At 42.8% G+C, this 23,581-nt stretch overlaps 1 pseudogene; it reads right to left on the bottom strand.

Annotated features, from left to right (window-relative positions):
- Positions 1-585: 585 nt before the first annotated feature.
- LOC121843613 overlaps positions 586-23,581 on the bottom strand; it is a 51,328-nt pseudogene continuing 28,332 nt past the window's right edge.

Genomic DNA, 23,581 nt, shown 5'->3' with positions numbered 1-23,581 from the left:
GATTGGTTCTCTACCCTGTTGTTAGGGAGTTTCTGGCGGGGTTAAAAAACTCTGGATATTCTTTTATTCCTCCCGTTTTTTTCCATAAATCCTGGTTGAAGGATTCCCAGGTGAAAGATTCCCGTTCCTTATTCCCTCCTATATTTCCACCGAGAATCCTTCCAGAACAGAAACTCTGAAAAAAAACTGTGAACTCTGGGAGAAGTTTTTGCAACCCTAGGTCCTGAACACACCATGAATACACCCAAGAGTGACACGGCTACAAGGTCTTTAAATTATATAAAGACAAAGACGCAATTAAAAACTGCACATTCCGAAACGAGTGAGATAATCAAGGGAAACGTAACTGTCAGCTCGTAACCAGCAGTGACTCCCTACCTGTAGTTGATGGGACTCCCTACCTGTAGTTGATGGGACTCCCTACCTGTAGTTGATGGGACTCCCTACCTGTAGTTGATGGGACTCCCTACCTGTAGTTGATGGGACTCCCTACCTGTAGTTGATGGGACTCCCTACCTGTAGTTGATGGGACTCCCTACCTGTAGTTGATGGGACTCCCTACCTGTAGTTGATGGGACTCCCTACCTGTAGTTGATGGGTGACCAGGATAATACTCTTCCCCTTCAGGGTCTTCTTGATACATTCCTCAAAGATGTGTTTCCCTACGTGGGCGTCCACAGCAGACAGAGGGTCGTCCAGCAGGATGATGTCTTTGTTGGAGTAGACCGCTCTGGCCAGACTGATCCTCTGCTTCTGACCCCCAGACAGGTTCAGGCCTCGCTCACCTATCTACAGATCCAGCAATACAACCCAGTCAGAACAGAACAGGTTCAGACATCACTCACCTATCTACAGAACCAGCAATACAACCCAGTCAGAACAGAACAGGTTCAGACATCACTCACCTATCTACAGAACCAGCAATACAACCAAGTCAGAACAGAACAGGTTCAGACATCACTCACCTATCTACAGAACCAGCAATTCGGGCCCTGTTCATCTATCTACAGAGAAAACCCAGTCAGTAGCGTCAGGTTCGGGCCCTGTTCATCTGTCTAGAAAAACAGGTTCAGACATCACTGTATCTACAGGACCTCATCTATCTACAGAGAGTTAAACAAGTCTAGCTCCCCTGTTCATCTATCTACAGAGAAACCCGGACACTACCGACTAGGTTTCAGGCCCTGTTCATCTATCTACAGAGAAAACCCAGCCGGTAGCGTCCGGGTTCGGGCCCTGTTCATCTATCTACAGAGAAAACCCAGTCAGTAGCGTCCAGGTTCGGGCCCTGTTCATCTGTCTACAGAGAAAACCCAGTCGGTAGCGTCCAGGTTCGGGCCCTGTTCATCTATCTACAGGTCTGGGCCCTGTTCATCTATCTACAGAGAAAACCCAGTCGGTAGCGTCCAGGTTCGGGCCCTGTTCATCTATCTACAGAGAAAACCCAGTCGGTAGCGTCCAGGTTCGGGCCCTGTTCATCTATCTACAGAGAAAACCCAGTCGGTAGCGTCCAGGTTCGGGCCCTGTTCATCTATCTACAGAGAAAACCCAGTCGGTAGCGTCCAGGTTCGGGCCCTGTTCATCTATCTACAGAGAAAACCCAGTCGGTAGTGTCCAGGTTCTGTCTACAGGGCCCTGTTCATCTGTCTACAGAGAAAACCCAGTCGGTAGCGTCCAGGTTCGGGCCCTGTTCATCTATCTACAGAGAAAACCCAGTCGGTAGCGTCCAGGTTCGGGCCCTGTTCATCTATCTACAGAGAAAACCCAGTCGGTAGCGTCCAGGTTCGGGCCCTGTTCATCTATCTACAGAGAAAACCCAGTCGGTAGCGTCCAGGTTCGGGCCCTGTTCATCTATCTACAGAGAAAACACAGTCGGTAGCGTCTGGGTTTGGGCCCTGTTCATCTATCTACAGAGAAAACCCAGTCGGTAGCGTCCAGGTTCGGGCCCTGTTCATCTATCTACAGAGAAAACCCAGTCGGTAGCGTCCAGGTTCGGGCCCTGTTATTTGAAAGTCAAAAGACGTTCTAAGCTCGAGCATCAAATGAATGACTCAAACCCTGGATATATGTAAGCCCTTACCTCAGTTTGATCGCCATAGGGAAGAATAGCCAGATCTGGCATCAGGCTACAGGCACTGATGACTTTGTCATACCTTTACGAATGACAAAAATGTGCAATAATAATTAAGACACTTAATTCAGGAGAACAACATGGTTATCAGGGATTCATTCTGGAGAACAACATGGGTTATCAGGGATTCATTCTGGAGAACAACATGGTTATCAGGGATTCATTCTGGAGAACAACATGGTTATCAGGGATTCATTCTGGAGAACAACATGGTTTATCAGGGATTCATTCTGGAGAACAACATGGGTTATCAGGGATTCATTCTGGAGAACAACATGGGTTATCAGGGATTCATTCTGGAGAACAACATGGTTATCAGGGATTCATTCTGGAGAACAACATGGGTTATCAGGGATTCATTCTGGAGAACAACATGGTTATCAGGGATTCATTCTGGAGAACAACATGGTTATCAGGGATTCATTCTGGAGAACAACATGGTTATCAGGGATTCATTCTGGAGAACAACATGGGTTATCAGGGATTCATTCATTCATTCAGGAGAACCTGGCCAGGTAAAGTAAAGGAGAACAGACCATGGTAACATTACCTGGCCAGGTAAAGTAAATTCATTCAGAGAACAGACCACAGTAATATTACAGACCAGTAACATTACCTGACCAGGTAAAGTAAAGGAGAACAGACCACAGTAACATTACCTGGCCAGGTAAAGTAAAGGAGAACAGACCACAGTAACATTACCTGGCCAGGTAAAGTAAAGGAGAACAGACCACAGTAACATTACCTGGCCAGGTAAAGTAAAGGAGAACAGACCACAGTAACATTACCTGGCCAGGTAAAGTAAAGGAGAACAGACCACAGTAACATTACCTGGCCAGGTAAAGTAAAGGAGAACAGACCACAGTAACATTACCTGGCCAGGTAAAGTAAAGGAGAACAGACCACAGTAACATTACCTGGCCAGGTAAAGGAGAACAGACCACAGTAACATTACCTGGCCAGGTAGAGTAAAGGAGAACAGACCACAGTAATATTACCTGGCCAGGTAAAGTAAAGGAGAACAGACCACAGTAACATTACCTGGCCAGGTAAAGGAGAACAGACCACAGTAACATTACCTGGCCAGGTAAAGTAAAGGAGAACAGACCACAGTAACATTACCTGGCCAGGTAAAGTAAAGGAGAACAGACCACAGTAACATTACCTGGCCAGGTAAAGTAAAGGAGAACAGACCACAGTAACATTACCTGGCCAGGTAGAGTAAAGGAGAACAGACCACAGTAACATTACCTGGCCAGGTAAAGTAAAGGAGAACAGACCACAGTAACATTACCTGGCCAGGTAAAGTAAAGGAGAACAGACCACAGTAACATTACCTGGCCAGGTAAAGTAAAGGAGAACAGACCACAGTAACATTACCTGGCCAGGTAAAGTAAAGGAGAACAGACCACAGTAACATTACCTGGCCAGGTAAAGTAAAGGAGAACAGACCACAGTAACATTACCTGGCCAGGTAAAGTAAAGGAGAACAGACCACAGTAACATTACCTGGCCAGGTAAAGTAAAGGAGAACAGACCACAGTAACATTACCTGGCCAGGTAAAGTAAAGGAGAACAGACCACAGTAACATTACCTGGCCAGGTAAAGTAAAGGAGAACAGACCACAGTAATATTACCTGGCCAGGTAAAGTAAAGGAGAACAGACCATAGTAACATTACCTGACCAGGTAAAGTAAAGGAGAACAGACCATAGTAACATTACCTGACCAGGTAAAGGAGAACAGACCACAGTAACATTACCTGACCAGGTAAAGTAAAGGAGAACAGTAACAGTAACACTACCTGGTCTGGTTGAAGGGTTCCCCCATCAAGATATTATCTTGGACCGTACCGTGGAAGATCCAGGCCTGCTGGGAAACATAGGCAAACTCTCCGTCTGCTGTGACTGAACCATGCTGCAGGTGCATCTGGGGAACATATCACGCAACACAAAACATTACTTAATACACTTTTTTGGAAGAATCTTTGGATGAGACAATTCATTTGACCATGTCTGCCACTTTTCAGTCATAGTGATGCATTTATTCTCTGTGGCATGTATTCGTTGTATCCGTGAACATGTAACTGATAAGTGGTAACAAACACTTTGAACCTGTTCTAAGATGCTCGATATCAGCGATGTCTTCCCACTTCCCACGTTGCCACAGATACCAAGCAGGTTTCCCTAAAAAGGCAAACAGTCATCAGTAATCAATCACATAACTCCGACCCCTGCTAATCCCACCGAAATCTGACCCCTGCTTACCTTATCTTAACTCTGACCCCTGCTTACCTCATCTAACTCTGACCCCTGCTTACCTCATCTAACTCTGACCCCTGCTTACCTCATCTAACTCTGACCCCTGCTTAACCTCATCTAACTCTGACCCCTGCTTACCTCATCTAACTCTGACCCCTGCTTAACCTCATCTAACTCTAACTCTGACCCCTGATTAACCTCATCTAACTCTGACCCCTGCTTAACCTCATCTAACTCTGACCCCTGCTTAACCTCATCTAACTCTAACCCCTGATTAACCTCATCTAACTCTGACCCCTGCTTACCTCATCTAACTCTGACCCCTGCTTAACCTATATTAACTCTGACCCCTGCTTAACCTATATTAACTCTGACCCCTGCTTACCTCATCTAACTCTGACCCCTGCTTACCTCATCTAACTCTGACCCCTGCTTACCTCACCTAACCCAGACCCCACTCACCCCATCTCACCCAATAAAAAGCCCTATCTAACCCAGACCCCACTCACCCATTCTAACCCAATCAAAAGCCCTATCTAACCCAGACCCCACTCACCCAATCTAACCCAATCAAAAGCCCTATCTAACCCAGACCCCACTCACCCCATCTCACCCAATAAAAAGCCCTATCTAACCCAGACCCCACTCACCCATTCTAACCCAATCAAAAGCCCTATCTAACCCAGACCCCACTCACCCCATCTAACCCAATCAAAAGCCCTATCTAACCCAGACCCCACTCACCCCATCTAACCCAATAAAAAGCCCTATCTAACCCAGACCCCACTCACCCATTCTAACCCAATCAAAAGCCCTATCTAACCCAGACCCCACTCACCCCATCTCACCCAATCAAAAGCCCTATCTAACCCAGACCCCATCTCACCCAATCATAAGCCCTATCTAACCCCAACCAGCACCTACCTTAGGCAGGTTGAAGGAGATGTTTCTCAGGGTGGGCTTGGCCTCGGTCTTGCCCGGTGTGTGAGTCCCGTTCTGGCCCTGTGGTTCCACCTTCCCTCCCTTCAGAGAGGCTGTGGTGCCTGGTGCCGTAGTGGTTGTCGGTCCTTCAGGCCTGGCCCAGGTGAATGTTGCCTTCTCCATGACCAGGGCCGAGGAGGACCCGTGTCTCTGGACCAGGTACGAGTCTGGGTTCTGTGTCATCAGCAGTTTCTACACACACACACACACACACAGAGTGGACACGCACATGCACGCACACACACATACACACACACACACACACACACACACACAGAGAGAGTGGACACGCACACGCACGCACACACACATACACAACCCCCCACACACACACACACACACACCAGAGTGGACATGCACACCCCACACACACACACAACGCCCCCCACACACACACACACACACACACACACACCCCACACACAACCCCCCACACACACAAGAGGCACGCACACACACACAAACACAACCCCCCACACACACACACACACACGCAGGCACACACACACACACACACACACACAAATAATCACAAATGTAAACATGTAGATTTACACACATACAAAGTATACAAACCCACACACACACACACACAGTAAACACACAACACAGTAAACACACAGCAAACACACACACACAGTAAACACGCAGAGCTTATCTTCACGCTACAAAGAGACTGATAACAGAAATGCTTCATGTGCTTCATGATATATGGTACGAGGATGAAGTTGATGATTGATAATGTTTTAAAGGAGAGGAGGCTGACCTTTAGCCGGGCTAGCGATACCAGTCCCTCGGCTATGGCTTTGACAGAGAACGGCAGCAACCCCAGGGAGAACCGCATGGAGTTAAAGATGGCGATTGTGGTAAAAGCCTGGTTAAAACAAGATGGCGATTGTGGTAACAGCCTGGTAAAAACAAGATGGCGATTAGGGTAACAGCCTGGTAAAAACAAGATGGCGATTAGGGTAACAGCCTGGTAAAAACAAGATGGCGATTAGGGTAACAGCCTGGTAAAAACAAGATGGCGATTAGGGTAACAGCCTGGTAAAAACAAGATGGCGATTAGGGTAACAGCCTGGTAAAAACAAGATGGCGATTAGGGTAACAGCCTGGTAAAAACAAGATGGCGATTAGGGTAACAGCCTGGTAAAAACAAGATGGCGATTAGGGTAACAGCCTGGTAAAAACAAGATGGCGATTAGGGTAACAGCCTGGTAAAAACAAGATGGCGATAAGGGTAACAGCCTGGTAAAAAGATGGCGATTAAGATGGCGATTAGGTAACAGCCTGGTAAAAACAAGATGGCGATTAGGGTAACAGCCTGGTAAAAACAAGATGGCGATTAGGTAACAGCCTGGTAAAAACAAGATGGCGATAAGGGTAACAGCCTGGTAAAAACAAGATGGCGATTAGGGTAACAGCCTGGTAAAAACAAGATGGCGATTAGGGTAACAGCCTGGTAAAAACAAGATGGCGATTAGGGTAACAGCCTGGTAAAAACAAGATGGCGATTAGGGTAACAGCCTGGTAAAAACAAGATGGCGATAAGGGTAACAGCCTGGTAAAAACAAGATGGCGATTAGGGTAACAGCCTGGTAAAAACAAGATGGCGATTAGGTATTAGGACTAGGTATTAGGTCTAGGTATTAGGACTAGGTATTAGGACTAGGTATTAGGACTATGTATTAGGTCTATCTATTAGGACTAGGTATAGGTATTAGGACTAGGTATTAGGTCTAGGTATTAGGACTATGTATTAGGTCTAACTATTAGGACTAGGTATAGGTATTAGGACTAGGTATTAGGACTATGTATTAGGTCTAGGTATTAGGACTAGGTATTAGGTCTAGGTATTAGGACTAGGTATTAGGACTAGGTATTAGGACTATGTATTAGGTATAGGTATTAGGATTAGGTATTAGGACTAGGTATTAGGTATAGGTATTAGGACTAGGTATTAGGACTAGGTATTAGGACTATGTATTAGGTATAGGTATTAGGACTAGGTATTAGGACTATGTATTAGGTATAGGTATTAGGACTAGGTATTAGGACTAGGTATTAGGACTAGGTATAGGTATTAGGTCTAGGTATTAGGTCTAGGTATTAGGACTATGTATTAGGTCTATCTATTAGGACTAGGTATAGGTATTAGGACTAGGTATTAGGACTATGTATTAGGTCTAGGTATTAGGACTAGGTATTAGGTCTAGGTATTAGGACTAGGTATTAGGACTATGTATTAGGTCTATCTATTAGGACTAGGTATAGGTATTAGGACTAGGTATTAGGTCTAGGCATTAGGACTAGGCATTAGGTCTATGTATTAGGTCTATCTATTAGGACTAGGTATTAGGACCAGGTATTAGGTCTAGGTATTAGGACTAGGTATTAGGACCAGGCATTAGGACTAGGTATTAGGTCTAGGTACTAGGTCTAGGTATTAGGACTAGGAATTAGGACTAGGTATTAGGTCTAGGTATTAGGACTAGGTCTAGGTATTAGGACTAGGTATTAGGTCTAGGTATTAGGACTAGGTATTAGGTCTAGTTATTAGGACTAGGTATTAGGACTAGGTATTAGGACTAGGTATTAGGACTAGGTATTAGGACCAGGTATTAGGTCTAGGTATTAGGACTAGGTATTAGGACTAGGTATTAGGACTAGGTATTAGGACCAGGTATTAGGACCAGGTATTAGGACTAGGTATTAGGACTAGGTATTAGGACCAGGTATTAGGACCAGGTATTAGGAATAGGTATTAGGACTAGGTCTAGGTGTTAGGACTAGGTATTAGGACTAGGTATTAGGTCTAGGTATTAGGACCAGGTATTAGGACTAGGACTAGGCATTAGGTCTAGGTATTAGGTCTAGGTATTAGGACTAGGTATTAGGACTAGGTCTAGGTATTAGGACTAGGTATTAGGACCAGGTATTAGGACCAGGTATGAGGACTAGGTATTAGGTCTAGGTATTAGGACTAGGTATTAGGACTAGGTATTAGGACTAGGTATTCGGACTAGGCATTAGGACCAGGTATTAGGTCTAGGTATTAGGATTAGGTCTAAGTGGTAGGTCTATGTATTAGGTCTAGGTATTAGGACTAGGTCTAGGTATTAGGTCTAGGTATTAGGACTAGGTCTAGGTATTAGGTCTAGGTATTAGGTATAGGTATTATGTCTAGGTATTAGGACCAGGTATTAGGACCAGGTATTAGGACCAGGTATTAGGACTAGGTCTAGGTATTAGGACTAGGTCTAGGTATTAGGACTAGGTATTAGGACTAGGACTAGGTATTAGGTCTAGGTATTAGGACAAGGTATTAGGACTAGGTATTAGGTCTAGGTATTAGGTCTAGGTATTAGAACCAGGTATTAAGACCAGGTATTAGGACTAGGTATTAGGACTAGGTCTAGGTATTAGGACTAGGTATTAGGACTAGGTATTAGGACTAGGTCTAGGTATTAGGACCAGGTATTAGGACTAGGTATTAGGTCTAGGTATAAGGACTAGGTATTAGGACTAGGTCTAGGTATTAGGACTAGGTATTAGGACCAGGTATTAGGTATAGGTATTAGGACTAGGTATTAGGACCAGGTATTAGGACAAGGTCTAGGTATTAGGACTAGGTCTAGGTATTAGGACTAGGTATTAGGACTAGGACTAGGTATTAGGTCTAGGTATTAGGACTAGGTGTTAGGACTAGGTATTAGGACTAGGTGTTAGGACTAGGTATTAGGACTAGGTCTAGGTATTAGGTCTATGTAATAGGACTAGGTATTAGGACCAGGTATTATGACCAGGTATTAGGACTAGGTATTAGGTCTAGGTATTAGGACTAGGTCTAGATATTAGGACTAGGTATTAGGACTAGGTATTAGGACAAGGTATTAGGACTAGGTACTAGGACTAGGCATTAGGTCTATGTATTAGGTCTAGGTATTAGGACAAGGTGTTAGGACTAGGTATTAGGACTAGGTATTAGGACTAGGCATTAGGACTAGGTATTAGGTCTAGGTATTAGGACTAGGTACTAGGACTAGGCATTAGGACTATGCATTAGGTATACTACTCACTTCCGAGGAGCTTAGGGGCAGGCCCAGCAGGGTGTGGACTACGAAGGTGAGGATGGTTGCCAGGGTGGGGATGATGGTTGTGATGGAGGAGTTGATACTCTGGATGTAGCCAGCCATCTCCAGCAGCTGCTTCTCATTCTTCCTGATGTCTGATGGGGAAACACAGGGAGGCAGATATGGAATGTGTCCAAAATGGATCCCTATTCCCTTTATATGGCACTATATCCAGACACACTGTACACACTGTAAATAACGCTCTAGTAAAGATTTATACCAAATGTTTGAGAACTCTAATAATATACTAGTATGTACAGTGACTATAGAACTCTAATAATATACTAGTATGTACAGTGTCTATAGAACTCTAATAATATACTAGTATGTACAGTGACTATAGAACTCTAATAATATACTAGTATGTACAGTGTCTATAGAACTCTAATAATATACTAGTATGTACAGTGACTATAGAACTCTAATAATATACTAGTATGTACAGTGACTATAGAACTCTAATAATATACTAGTATATACAGTGACCATAGAACTCTAATAATATACTAGTATGTACAGTGACTATAGAACTCTAATAATATACTAGTATCTACAGTGACTATAGAACTCTAATAATATACTAGTATGTACAGTGACTATAGAACTCTAATAATATACTAGTATGTACAGTGACTATAGAACTCTAATAATATACTAGTATGTACAGTGACTATAGAACTCTAATAATATACTAGTATGTACAGTGACTATAGAACTCTAATAATATACTAGTATGTACAGTGACTATAGAACTCTAATAATATACTAGTATATACAGTGACCATAGAACTCTAATAATATACTAGTATGTACAGTGACTATAGAACTCTAATAATATACTAGTATCTACAGTGACTATAGAACTCTAATAATATACTAGTATGTACAGTGACTATAGAACTCTAATAATATACTAGTATGTACAGTGACTATAGAACTCTAATAATATACTAGTATCTACAGTGACTATAGAACTCTAATAATATACTAGTATGTACAGTGACTATAGAACTCTAATAATATACTAGTATGTACAGTGACTATAGAACTCTAATAATATACTAGTATGTACAGTGACTATAGAACTCTAATAATATACTAGTATGTACAGTGACTATAGAACTCTAATAATATACTAGTATGTACAGTGACTATAGAACTCTAATAATATACTAGTATGTACAGTGACTATAGAACTCTAATAATATACTAGTATGTACAGTGACTATAGAACTCTAATAATATACTAGTATGTACAGTGACTATAGAACTCTAATAATATACTAGTATGTACAGTGACTATAGAACTCTAATAATATACTAGTATATACAGTGACTATAGAACTCTAATAATATACTAGTATGTACAGTGACTATAGAACTCTAATAATATACTAGTATGTACAGTGACTATAGAACTCTAATAATATACTAGTATGTACAGTGACTATAGAACTCTAATAATATACTAGTATGTACAGTGACTATAGAACTCTAATAATATACTAGTATGTACAGTGACTATAGAACTCTAATAATATACTAGTATGTACAGTGACCATAGAACTCTAATAATATACTAGTATGTACAGTGACTATAGAACTCTAATAATATACTAGTATCTACAGTGACTATAGAACTCTAATAATATACTAGTATGTACAGTGACTATAGAACTCTAATAATATACTAGTATGTACAGTGACTATAGAACTCTAATAATATACTAGTATGTACAGTGACTATAGAACTCTAATAATATACTAGTATGTACAGTGACTATAGAACTCTAATAATATACTAGTATGTACAGTGACTATAGAACTCTAATAATATACTAGTATGTAATAATATACAGTGACTATAGAACTCTAATAATATACTAGTATGTACAGTGACTATAGAACTCTAATAATATACTAGTATGTACAGTGACTATAGAACTCTAATAATATACTAGTATGTACAGTGACTATAGAACTCTAATAATATACTAGTATGTACAGTGACTATAGAACTCTAATAATATACTAGTATGTACAGTGACTATAGAACTCTAATAATATACTAGTATATACAGTGACTATAGAACTCTAATAATATACTAGTATGTACAGTGACTATAGAACTCTAATAATATACTAGTATGTACAGTGACTATAGAACTCTAATAATATACTAGTATGTACAGTGACTATAGAACTCTAATAATATAATATACTACTATAGAACTATAATATACTAGTATGTACAGTGACTATAGAACTATAATAATATACTAGCATCGACAGTGACTATAGAACTCTAATAATATACTAGTATGTACAGTGACCATAGAACTCTAATAATATACTAGTATGTACAGTGACTATAGAACTCTAATAATATACTAGCATCGACAGTGACCATAGAACTCTAATAATATACTAGTATCGACAGTGCCTGTAGAAAGTCTACACACCTTTGAACTTTATTCAAATGTTTCTGCTTTAAAATTACAACTAAAAAGGATTCAAAATGTTTTTTTTCATTCAGATCTACACATTACTATATTATCAGGAAATGGTATTTGGCCAATAAACACCTTCAGTATCCTCTTTAGATACCTTCCCTACACCCTGTGGTGACCCTACTCTTCCTTACCGGTGATTTTCTTCTCGAAGGAGGTTTCCCAGGCATACATCTTGATGAGTTTGATGCAGGTGAGAACCTCGTTCATGGTGCGGACACGAGTGTCTGTGACGCTCACTGCTTTCCTCCTGAACACTTGGATCAGTCTGGCCATGAAAAACTACAGACGACACAACGACATACTGGTCAGTCTGGCCATGAAAACTACAGACGACACAACAACATACTGGTCAGTCTGGCCCAAGGTAATCTACAGACAACACAACGACATACTGGTCAGTCTGGCCCAAGGTAATCTACAGACAACACAACGACATACTGGTCAGTCTGGCCCAAGGTAAACTACAGACAATACGATGACATACTGGTCAGTCTGGCCCATGGTAAACTACAGACAACACAACAACATACTGGTCAGTCTGGCCATGAAAAACTACAGACGACACAACGACATACTGGTCAGTCTGGCCCAAGGTAAACTACAGACGACACAACGACATACTGGTCAGTCTGGCCATGAAAACTACAGACAACACAACAACATACTGGTCAGTCTGGCCCAAGGTAAACTACAGACGACACAACGACATACTGGTCAGTCTGGCCCAAGGTAAACTACAGACGACACAACGACATACTGGTCAGTCTGGCCATGAAAAACTACAGACGACACAACGACATACTGGTCAGTCTGGCCATGAAAAACTACAGACGACACAACGACATACTGGTCAGTCTGGCCATGAAAAACTACAGACGACACAACGACATACTGGTCAGTCTGGCCATGAAAAACTACAGACGACACAACGACATACTGGTCAGTCTGGCCATGAAAAACTACAGACGACACAACGACATACTGGTCAGTCTGGCCATGAAAAACTACAGACGACACAACGACATACTGGTCAGTCTGGCCATGAAAAACTACAGACGACACAATGACATACTGGTCAGTCTGGCCATGAAAAACTACAGACGACACAACGACATACTGGTCAGTCTGGCCATGAAAACTACAGACGACACAACGACATAATGGTCAGTCTGGCCATGAAAACTACAGACGACACAATGACATACTGGTCAGTCTGGCCATGAAAAACTACAGACGACACAACGACATACTGGTCAGTCTGGCCATGAAAAACTACAGACGACACAATGACATACTGGTCAGTCTGGCCATGAAAAACTACAGACGACACAACGACATACTGGTCAGTCTGGCCCAAGGTAATCTACAGACAACCCAATGACATACTGGTCAGTCTGGCCCAAGGTAAACTACAGACAATACTTCAACATACTGGTCAGTCTGGTCCATGGTAAACAACAGACAACACAACAACATACTGGTCAGTCTGGCCCATGGTAAACAACAGACAACAGAATAGCATACTGGTCAGTCACAGAGACTCCTATGAGGGTTAGGGTTAGTTCCTGTATGGGGATGAAGACGAGGTAGACAGAGACTCCTATGAGGGTTAGTACCTGTATGGGGATGAAGATGAGGTAGACAGAGACTCCTATGAGGGTTAGTACCTGTGTGGTGATGAAGATGAGGTAGACAGAGACTCCTATGAGGGTTAGGGTTAGTACCTGTTTGGGGATGAAGATGAGGTAGACAGAGACTCCTATGAGGGTTGGTTCCTGTATGGGGATGAAGATGAGGTAGACAGAGACCCCTATGAGGGTTAGGGTTAGTACCTGTTTGGGGATGAAGATGAGGTAGACAGAGACTCCTATGAGGGTTAGTTCCTGTATGGGGATGAAGATGAGGTAGACAGAGACTCCTATGAGGGTTAGTACCTGTATGGGGATGAAGATGAGGTAGACAGAGACTCCTATGAGGGTTAGTACCTGTGTGGTGATGAAGATGAGGTAGACAGAGACTCCTATGAGGGTTAGTACCTGTATGGGGATGAAGATGAGGTAGACAGAGACTCCTATGAGTGTTAGTACCTGTATGGAGATGAAGATGAGGTAGACAGAGACTCCTATGAGGGTTAGTAGCTGTATGGGGATGAAGATGAGGTAGACAGAGACTCCTATGAGTGTTAGTACCTGTATGGAGATGAAGATGAGGTAGACAGAGACTCCTATGAGCGTTAGAACCTGTATGGGGATGAAGATGAGCTAGACAGAGACTCCTATGAGCGTTAGTACCTGTATGGGGATGAAGATGAGGTAGACAGAGACTCCTATGAGGGCAGTGTATCCTAGAGTGTACAGGGGATGAAGATGAGGTAGACGAGACTCATACAGGCGGTCAGTAGCACAGGGATACACAGCAGGAAGGTACCAAACAGCACAGCCTCAAACATCCTGTAGCCATCACCGGTCAGCACGTTGATCATCTGGAGGGAGGAGAGGGAGGGAGAGAGAGGAGAGGGATAAAAGAGACAAGTGGGGGAGAGAGAAAGGAGAGAGAGAGAGAGAGAGAGAGAGAGAGGAGAGGGGGAGAGCGAGAGAGAGAGAGAGGGAGAGAGAGGAGAGAGAAAGAGAGTGGGGGAGAGAAGAGAGAGGTGAGAGAGGAGAGGGAGAGAGAGAGAGGAGAGAGAGGGAGAGAGCAAGAGAGAGAGAGAGAGAGAGGGGGAGAGAGAGAGAGAGAGGGGGAGAGAGAGAGAGAGAGAGAGAGAGAGAGAGAGAGAGAGAGAGAGAGAGAGAGAGAGAGAGAGAGAGAGAGAGAGAGAGTTAGAACAGACGAGCAGGTGAGAATATAATACACAGACTATGTCACCAGGACATATACAGGATACTACCCTTTACAACACTATGTCACCAGGACATATACAGGATACTACCCTCTACAACACTATGTCACCAGGACATATACAGGATACTACCCTCTACAACACTATGTCACCAGGACATATACAGGATACTACCCTCTACAACACTATGTCACCAGGACATATACAGGATACTACCCTCTACAACACTATGTCACCAGGACATATACAGGATACTACCCTCTACAACACTATGTCACCAGGACATATACAGGATACTACCCTCTACAACACTATGTCACCAGGACATATACAGGATACTACCCTCTACAACACTATGTCACCAGGACATATACAGGATACTACCCTCTACAACACTATGTCACCAGGACATATACAGGATACTACCCTCTACAACACTATGTCACCAGGACATATACAGGATACTACCCTCTACAACACTATGTCACCAGGACATATACAGGATACTACCCTCTACAACACTATGTCACCAGGACATATACAGGATACTACCCTCTACAACACTATGTCACCAGGACATATACAGGATACTACCCTCTACAACACTATGTCACCAGGTCATATACAGGATACTACCCTCTACAACACTATGTCACCAGGACATATACAGGATACTACCCTCTACAACACTATGTCACCAGGACATATACAGGATACTACCCTCTACAACACTATGTCACCAGGACATATACAGGATACTACCCTCTACAACACTATGTCACCAGGTCATATACAGGATACTACCCTCTACAACACTATGTCACCAGGACATATACAGGATACTACCCTCTACAACACTATGTCACCAGGACATATACAGGATACTACCCTCTACAACACTATGTCACCAGGACACATACAGGATACTAGCCTCTACAACACTATGTCACCAGGACATATACAAGATACTACCCTCTACAACACTATGTCACCAGGACATATACAAGATACTACCCTCTACAACACTATGTCACCAGGACATATACAAGATACTACCCTCTACAACACTATGTCACCAGAACATATACAGGATACTAGCCTCTACAACACTATGTCACCAGGACATATACAGGATACTACCCTCTACAACACTATGTCACCAGGACATATACAGGATACTACCCTCTACAACACTATGTCACCAGGACATATACAGGATACTACCCTCTACAACACTATGTCACCAGGACATATACAGGATACTACCCTCTACAACACTATGTCACCAGGACATATACAGGATACTACCCTCTACAACACTATGTCACCAGGACATATACAGGATACTACCCTCTACAACACTATGTCACCAGGACATATACAGGATACTACCCTCTACAACACTATGTCACCAGGACATATACAGGATACTACCCTCTACAACACTATGTCACCAGGACATATACAGGATACTACCCTCTACAACACTATGTCACCAGGACATATACAGGATACTACCCTCTACAACACTATGTCACCAGGACATATACAGGATACTACCCTCTACAACACTATGTCACCAGGACATATACAGGATACTACCCTCTACAACACTATGTCACCAGGACATATACAGGATACTACCCTCTACAACACTATGTCACCAGGTCATATACAGGATACTACCCTCTACAACACTATGTCACCAGGACATATACAGGATACTACCCTCTACAACACTATGTCACCAGGACATATACAGGATACTACCCTCTACAACACTATGTCACCAGGTCATATACAGGATACTACCCTCTACAACACTATGTCACCAGGACATATACAGTATACTACCCTCTACAACACTATGTCACCAGGACATATACAGGATACTACCCTCTACAACACTATGTCACCAGGACATATACAGGATACTACCCTCTACAACACTATGTCACCAGGACATATACAGTATACTACCCTCTACAACACTATGTCACCAGGACATATACAGGATACTACCCTCTACAACACTATGTCACCAGGACATATACAGGATACTACCCTCTACAACACTATGTCACCAGGACATATACAGGATACTACCCTCTACAACACTATGTCACCAGGACATATACAGGATACTACCCTCTACAACACTATGTCACCAGGACATATACAGGATACTACCCTCTACAACACTATGTCACCAGGACATATACAGTATACTACCCTCTACAACACTATGTCACCAGGACATATACAGGATACTACCCTCTACAACACTATGTCACCAGGACATATACAGGATACTACCCTCTACAACACTATGTCACCAGGACATATACAGGATACTACCCTCTACAACACTATGTCACCAGGACATATACAGGATACTACCCTCTACAACACTATGTCACCAGGACATATACAGGATACTACCCTCTACAACACTATGTCACCAGGACATATACAGGATACTACCCTCTACAACACTATGTCACCAGGACATATACAGGATACTACCCTCTACAACACTATGTCACCAGGACATATACAGGATACTACCCTCTACAACACTATGTCACCAGGACATATACAGGATACTACCCTCTACAACACTATGTCACCAGGACATATACAGGATACTACCCTCTACAACACTATGTCACCAGGACATATACAGGATACTACCCTCTACAACACTATGTCACCAGGACATATACAGGATACTACCCTCTACAACACTATGTCACCAGGACATATACAGGATACTACCCTCTACAACACTATGTCACCAGGACATATACAGGATACTACCCTCTACAACACTATGTCACCAGGTCATATACAGGATACTACCCTCTACAACACTATGTCACCAGGACATATACAGGATACTACCCTCTACAACACTATGTCACCAGGACATATACAGGATACTACCCTCTACAACACTATGTCACCAGGACATATACAGGATACTACCCTCTACAACACTATGTCACCAGGTCATATACAGGATACTACCCTCTACAACACTATGTCACCAGGACATATACAGGATACTACCCTCTACAACACTATGTCACCAGGACATATACAGGATACTACCCTCTACAACACTATGTCACCAGGACATATACAGGATACTACCCTCTACAACACTATGTCACCAGGACATATACAGGATACTACCCTCTACAACACTATGTCACCAGGACATATACAGGATACTACCCTCTACAACACTATGTCACCAGGACATATACAGGATACTACCCTCTACAACACTATGTCACCAGGACATATACAGGATACTACCCTCTACAACACTATGTCACCAGGACATATACAGGATACTACCCTCTACAACACTATGTCACCAGGACATATACAGGATACTACCCTCTACAACACTATGTCACCAGGACATATACAGGATACTACCCTCTACAACACTATGTCACCAGGACATATACAGGATACTACCCTCTACAACACTATGTCACCAGGACATATACAGGATACTACCCTCTACAACACTATGTCACCAGGACATATACAGGATACTACCCTCTACAACACTATGTCACCAGGACATATACAGGATACTACCCTCTACAACACTATGTCACCAGGACATATACAGGATACTACCCTCTACAACACTATGTCACCAGGACATATACAGGATACTACCCTCTACAACACTATGTCACCAGGACATATACAGGATACTACCCTCTACAACACTATGTCACCAGGACATATACAGGATACTACCCTCTACAACACTATGTCACCAGGACATATACAGGATACTACCCTCTACAACACTATGTCACCAGGACATATACAGGATACTACCCTCTACAACACTATGTCACCAGGACATATACAGGATACTACCCTCTACAACACTATGTCACCAGGACATATACAGGATACTACCCTCTACAACACTATGTCACCAGGACATATACAGGATACTACCCTCTACAACACTATGTCACCAGGACATATACAGGATACTACCCTCTACAACACTATGTCACCAGGACATATACAGGATACTACCCTCTACAACACTATGTCACCAGGACATATACAGGATACTACCCTCTACAACACTATGTCACCAGGACATATACAGGATACTACCCTCTACAACACTATGTCACCAGGTCATATACAGGATACTACCCTCTACAACACTATGTCACCAGGACATATACAGGATACTACCCTCTACAACACTATGTCACCAGGACATATACAGGATACTACCCTCTACAACACTATGTCACCAGGTCATATACAGGATACTACCCTCTACAACACTATGTCACCAGGACATATACAGTATACTACCCTCTACAACACTATGTCACCAGGACATATACAGGATACTACCCTCTACAACACTATGTCACCAGGACATATACAGGATACTACCCTCTACAACACTATGTCACCAGGACATATACAGTATACTACCCTCTACAACACTATGTCACCAGGACATATACAGGATACTACCCTCTACAACACTATGTCACCAGGACATATACAGGATACTACCCTCTACAACACTATGTCACCAGGACATATACAGGATACTACCCTCTACAACACTATGTCACCAGGACATATACAGTATACTACCCTCTACAACACTATGTCACCAGGACATATACAGGATACTACCCTCTACAACACTATGTCACCAGGACATATACAGGATACTACCCTCTACAACACTATGTCACCAGGACATATACAGGATACTACCCTCTACAACACTATGTCACCAGGACATATACAGGATACTACCCTCTACAACACTATGTCACCAGGACATATACAGGATACTACCCTCTACAACACTATGTCACCAGGACATATACAGGATACTACCCTCTACAACACTATGTCACTAGGTCATATACAGGATACTACCCTCTACAACACTATGTCACCAGGACATATACAGGATACTACCCTCTACAACACTATGTCACCAGGACATATACAGGATACTACCCTCTACAACACTATGTCACCAGGTCATATACAGGATACTACCCTCTACAACACTATGTCACCAGGACATATACAGGATACTACCCTCTACAACACTATGTCACCAGGACATATACAGGATACTACCCTCTACAACACTATGTCACCAGGACATATACAGGATACTACCCTCTACAACACTATGTCACCAGGACATATACAGGATACTACCTCTACAACACTATGTCACCAGGACATATACAGGATACTACCCTCTACAACACTATGTCACCAGGTCATATACAGGATACTACCCTCTACAACACTATGTCACCAGGACATATACAGGATACTACCCTCTACAACACTATGTCACCAGGTCATATACAGGATACTACCCTCTACAACACTATGTCACCAGGACATATACAGGATACTACCCTCTACAACACTATGTCACCAGGACATATACAGGATACTACCCTCTACAACACTATGTCACCAGGTCATATACAGGATACTACCCTCTACAACACTATGTCACCAGGACATATACAGTATACTACCCTCTACAACACTATGTCACCAGGACATATACAGGATACTACCCTCTACAACACTATGTCACCAGGACATATACAGGATACTACCCTCTACAACACTATGTCACCAGGACATATACAGTATACTACCCTCTACAACACTATGTCACCAGGACATATACAGGATACTACCCTCTACAACACTATGTCACCAGGACATATACAGGATACTACCCTCTACAACACTATGTCACCAGGACATATACAGGATACTACCCTCTACAACACTATGTCACCAGGACATATACAGTATACTACCCTCTACAACACTATGTCACCAGGACATATACAGGATACTACCCTCTACAACACTATGTCACCAGGACATATACAGGATACTACCCTCTACAACACTATGTCACCAGGACATATACAGGATACTACCCTCTACAACACTATGTCACCAGGACATATACAGGATACTACCCTCTACAACACTATGTCACCAGGACATATACAGGATACTACCCTCTACAACACTATGTCACCAGGACATATACAGGATACTACCCTCTACAACACTATGTCACTAGGTCATATACAGGATACTACCCTCTACAACACTATGTCACCAGGACATATACAGGATACTACCCTCTACAACACTATGTCACCAGGACATATACAGGATACTACCCTCTACAACACTATGTCACCAGGTCATATACAGGATACTACCCTCTACAACACTATGTCACCAGGACATATACAGGATACTACCCTCTACAACACTATGTCACCAGGACATATACAGGATACTACCCTCTACAACACTATGTCACCAGGACATATACAGGATACTACCCTCTACAACACTATGTCACCAGGACATATACAGGATACTACCCTCTACAACACTATGTCACCAGGACATATACAGGATACTAACCTCTACAACACTATGTCACCAGGACATATACAGGATACTACCCTCTACAACACTATGTCACCAGGACATATACAGGATACTACCCTCTACAACACTATGTCACCAGGACATATACAGGATACTACCCTCTACAACACTATGTCACCAGGACATATACAGGATACTACCCTCTACAACACTATGTCACCAGGACATATACAGGATACTACCCTCTACAACACTATGTCACCAGGACATATACAGGATACTACCCTCTACAACACTATGTCACCAGGACATATACAGGATACTACCCTCTACAACACTATGTCACCAGGACATATACAGGATACTACCCTCTACAACACTATGTCACCAGGACATATACAGGATACTACCCTCTACAACACTATGTCACCAGGACATATACAGGATACTACCCTTTACAACACTATGTCACCAGGACATATACAGGATACTACCCTTTACAACACTATGTCACCAGGACATATACAGGATACTACCCTTTACAACACTATGTCACCAGGACATATACAGGATACTACCCTCTACAACACTATGTCACCAGGACATATACAGGATACTACCCTCTACAACACTATGTCACCAGGACATATACAGGATGCTACCCTCTACAACACTATGTCACCAGGACATATACAGGATACTACCCTCTACAACACTATGTCACCAGGACATATACAGGATGCTACCCTTTACAACACTATGTCACCAGGACATATGCAGGATACTACCCTTTACAACACTATGTCACCAGGACATATACAGGATACTACCCTTTACAACACTATGTCACCAGGACATATACAGGATACTACCCTCTACAACACTATGTCACCAGGACATATACAGGATACTACCCTCTACAACACTATGTCACCAGGACATATACAGGATGCTACCCTCTACAACACTATGTCACCAGGACATATACAGGATACTACCCTCTACAACACTATGTCACCAGGACATATACAGGATGCTACCCTTTACAACACTATGTCACCAGGACATATGCAGGATACTACCCTTTACAACACTATGTCACCAGGACATATACAGGATACTACCCTCTACAACACTATGTCACCAGGACATATACAGGATACTACCCTCTACAACACTATGTCACCAGGACATATACAGGATGCTACCCTCTACAACACTATGTCACCAGGACATATACAGGATACTACCCTTTACAACACTATGTCACCAGGACATAGACAGGATACTACCCTCCACAACACTATGTCACCAGGACATATACAGGATACTACCCTCTACAACACTATGTCACCAGGACATAGACAGTATACTACCCTCCACAACATAACCCTCACTATGTCACCAGGACATAGACAGGATACTACCCTCTACAACACTATGTCACCAGGACATATACAGTATACTACCCTCTACAACATAACCCTCACTATGTCACCAGGACATATACAGGATACTACCTTCTACAACACTATGTCACCAGGACATATACAGGATACTACCCTCTACAACACTATGTCACCAGGACATATACAGGATACTACCCTCTACAACACTATGTCACCAGGACATATACAGGATACTACCCTCTACAACACTATGTCACCAGGACATATACAGGATACTACCCTCTACAACACTATGTCACCAGGACATATACAGGATACTACCCTCTACAACACTATGTCACCAGGACATATACAGGATACTACCCTCTACAACACTATGTCACCAGGACATATACAGTATACTACCCTCTACAACATAACCCTACTATGTCACCAGGACATATACAGGATACTACCCTCCACAACATAACCCTCACTATGTCACCAGGACATAGACAGGATACTACCCTCTACAACACTATGTCACCAGGACATATACAGTATACTACCCTCTACAACATAACCCTCACTATGTCACCAGGACATAGACAGTATACTACCCTCCACAACATAACCCTCACTATGTCACCAGGACATAGACAGGATACTACCCTCTACAACACTATGTCACCAGGACATATACAGTATACTACCCTCTACAACATAACCCTCACTATGTCACCAGGACATATACAGGATACTACCCTCCACCCAACGCTCTAACTAGTCTACCTGCTGGTTACTACTCCACTCTAACGACTAGGCTACCTGCCTCCCCTCCACTCTAACCAC

Source organism: Oncorhynchus tshawytscha, unplaced genomic scaffold (assembly GCF_018296145.1).
Source record: "Oncorhynchus tshawytscha isolate Ot180627B unplaced genomic scaffold, Otsh_v2.0 Un_contig_9597_pilon_pilon, whole genome shotgun sequence".
NCBI lineage: Eukaryota > Metazoa > Chordata > Actinopteri > Salmoniformes > Salmonidae > Oncorhynchus > Oncorhynchus tshawytscha.
This window is presented reverse-complemented; position numbering and strand designations above follow the sequence as displayed.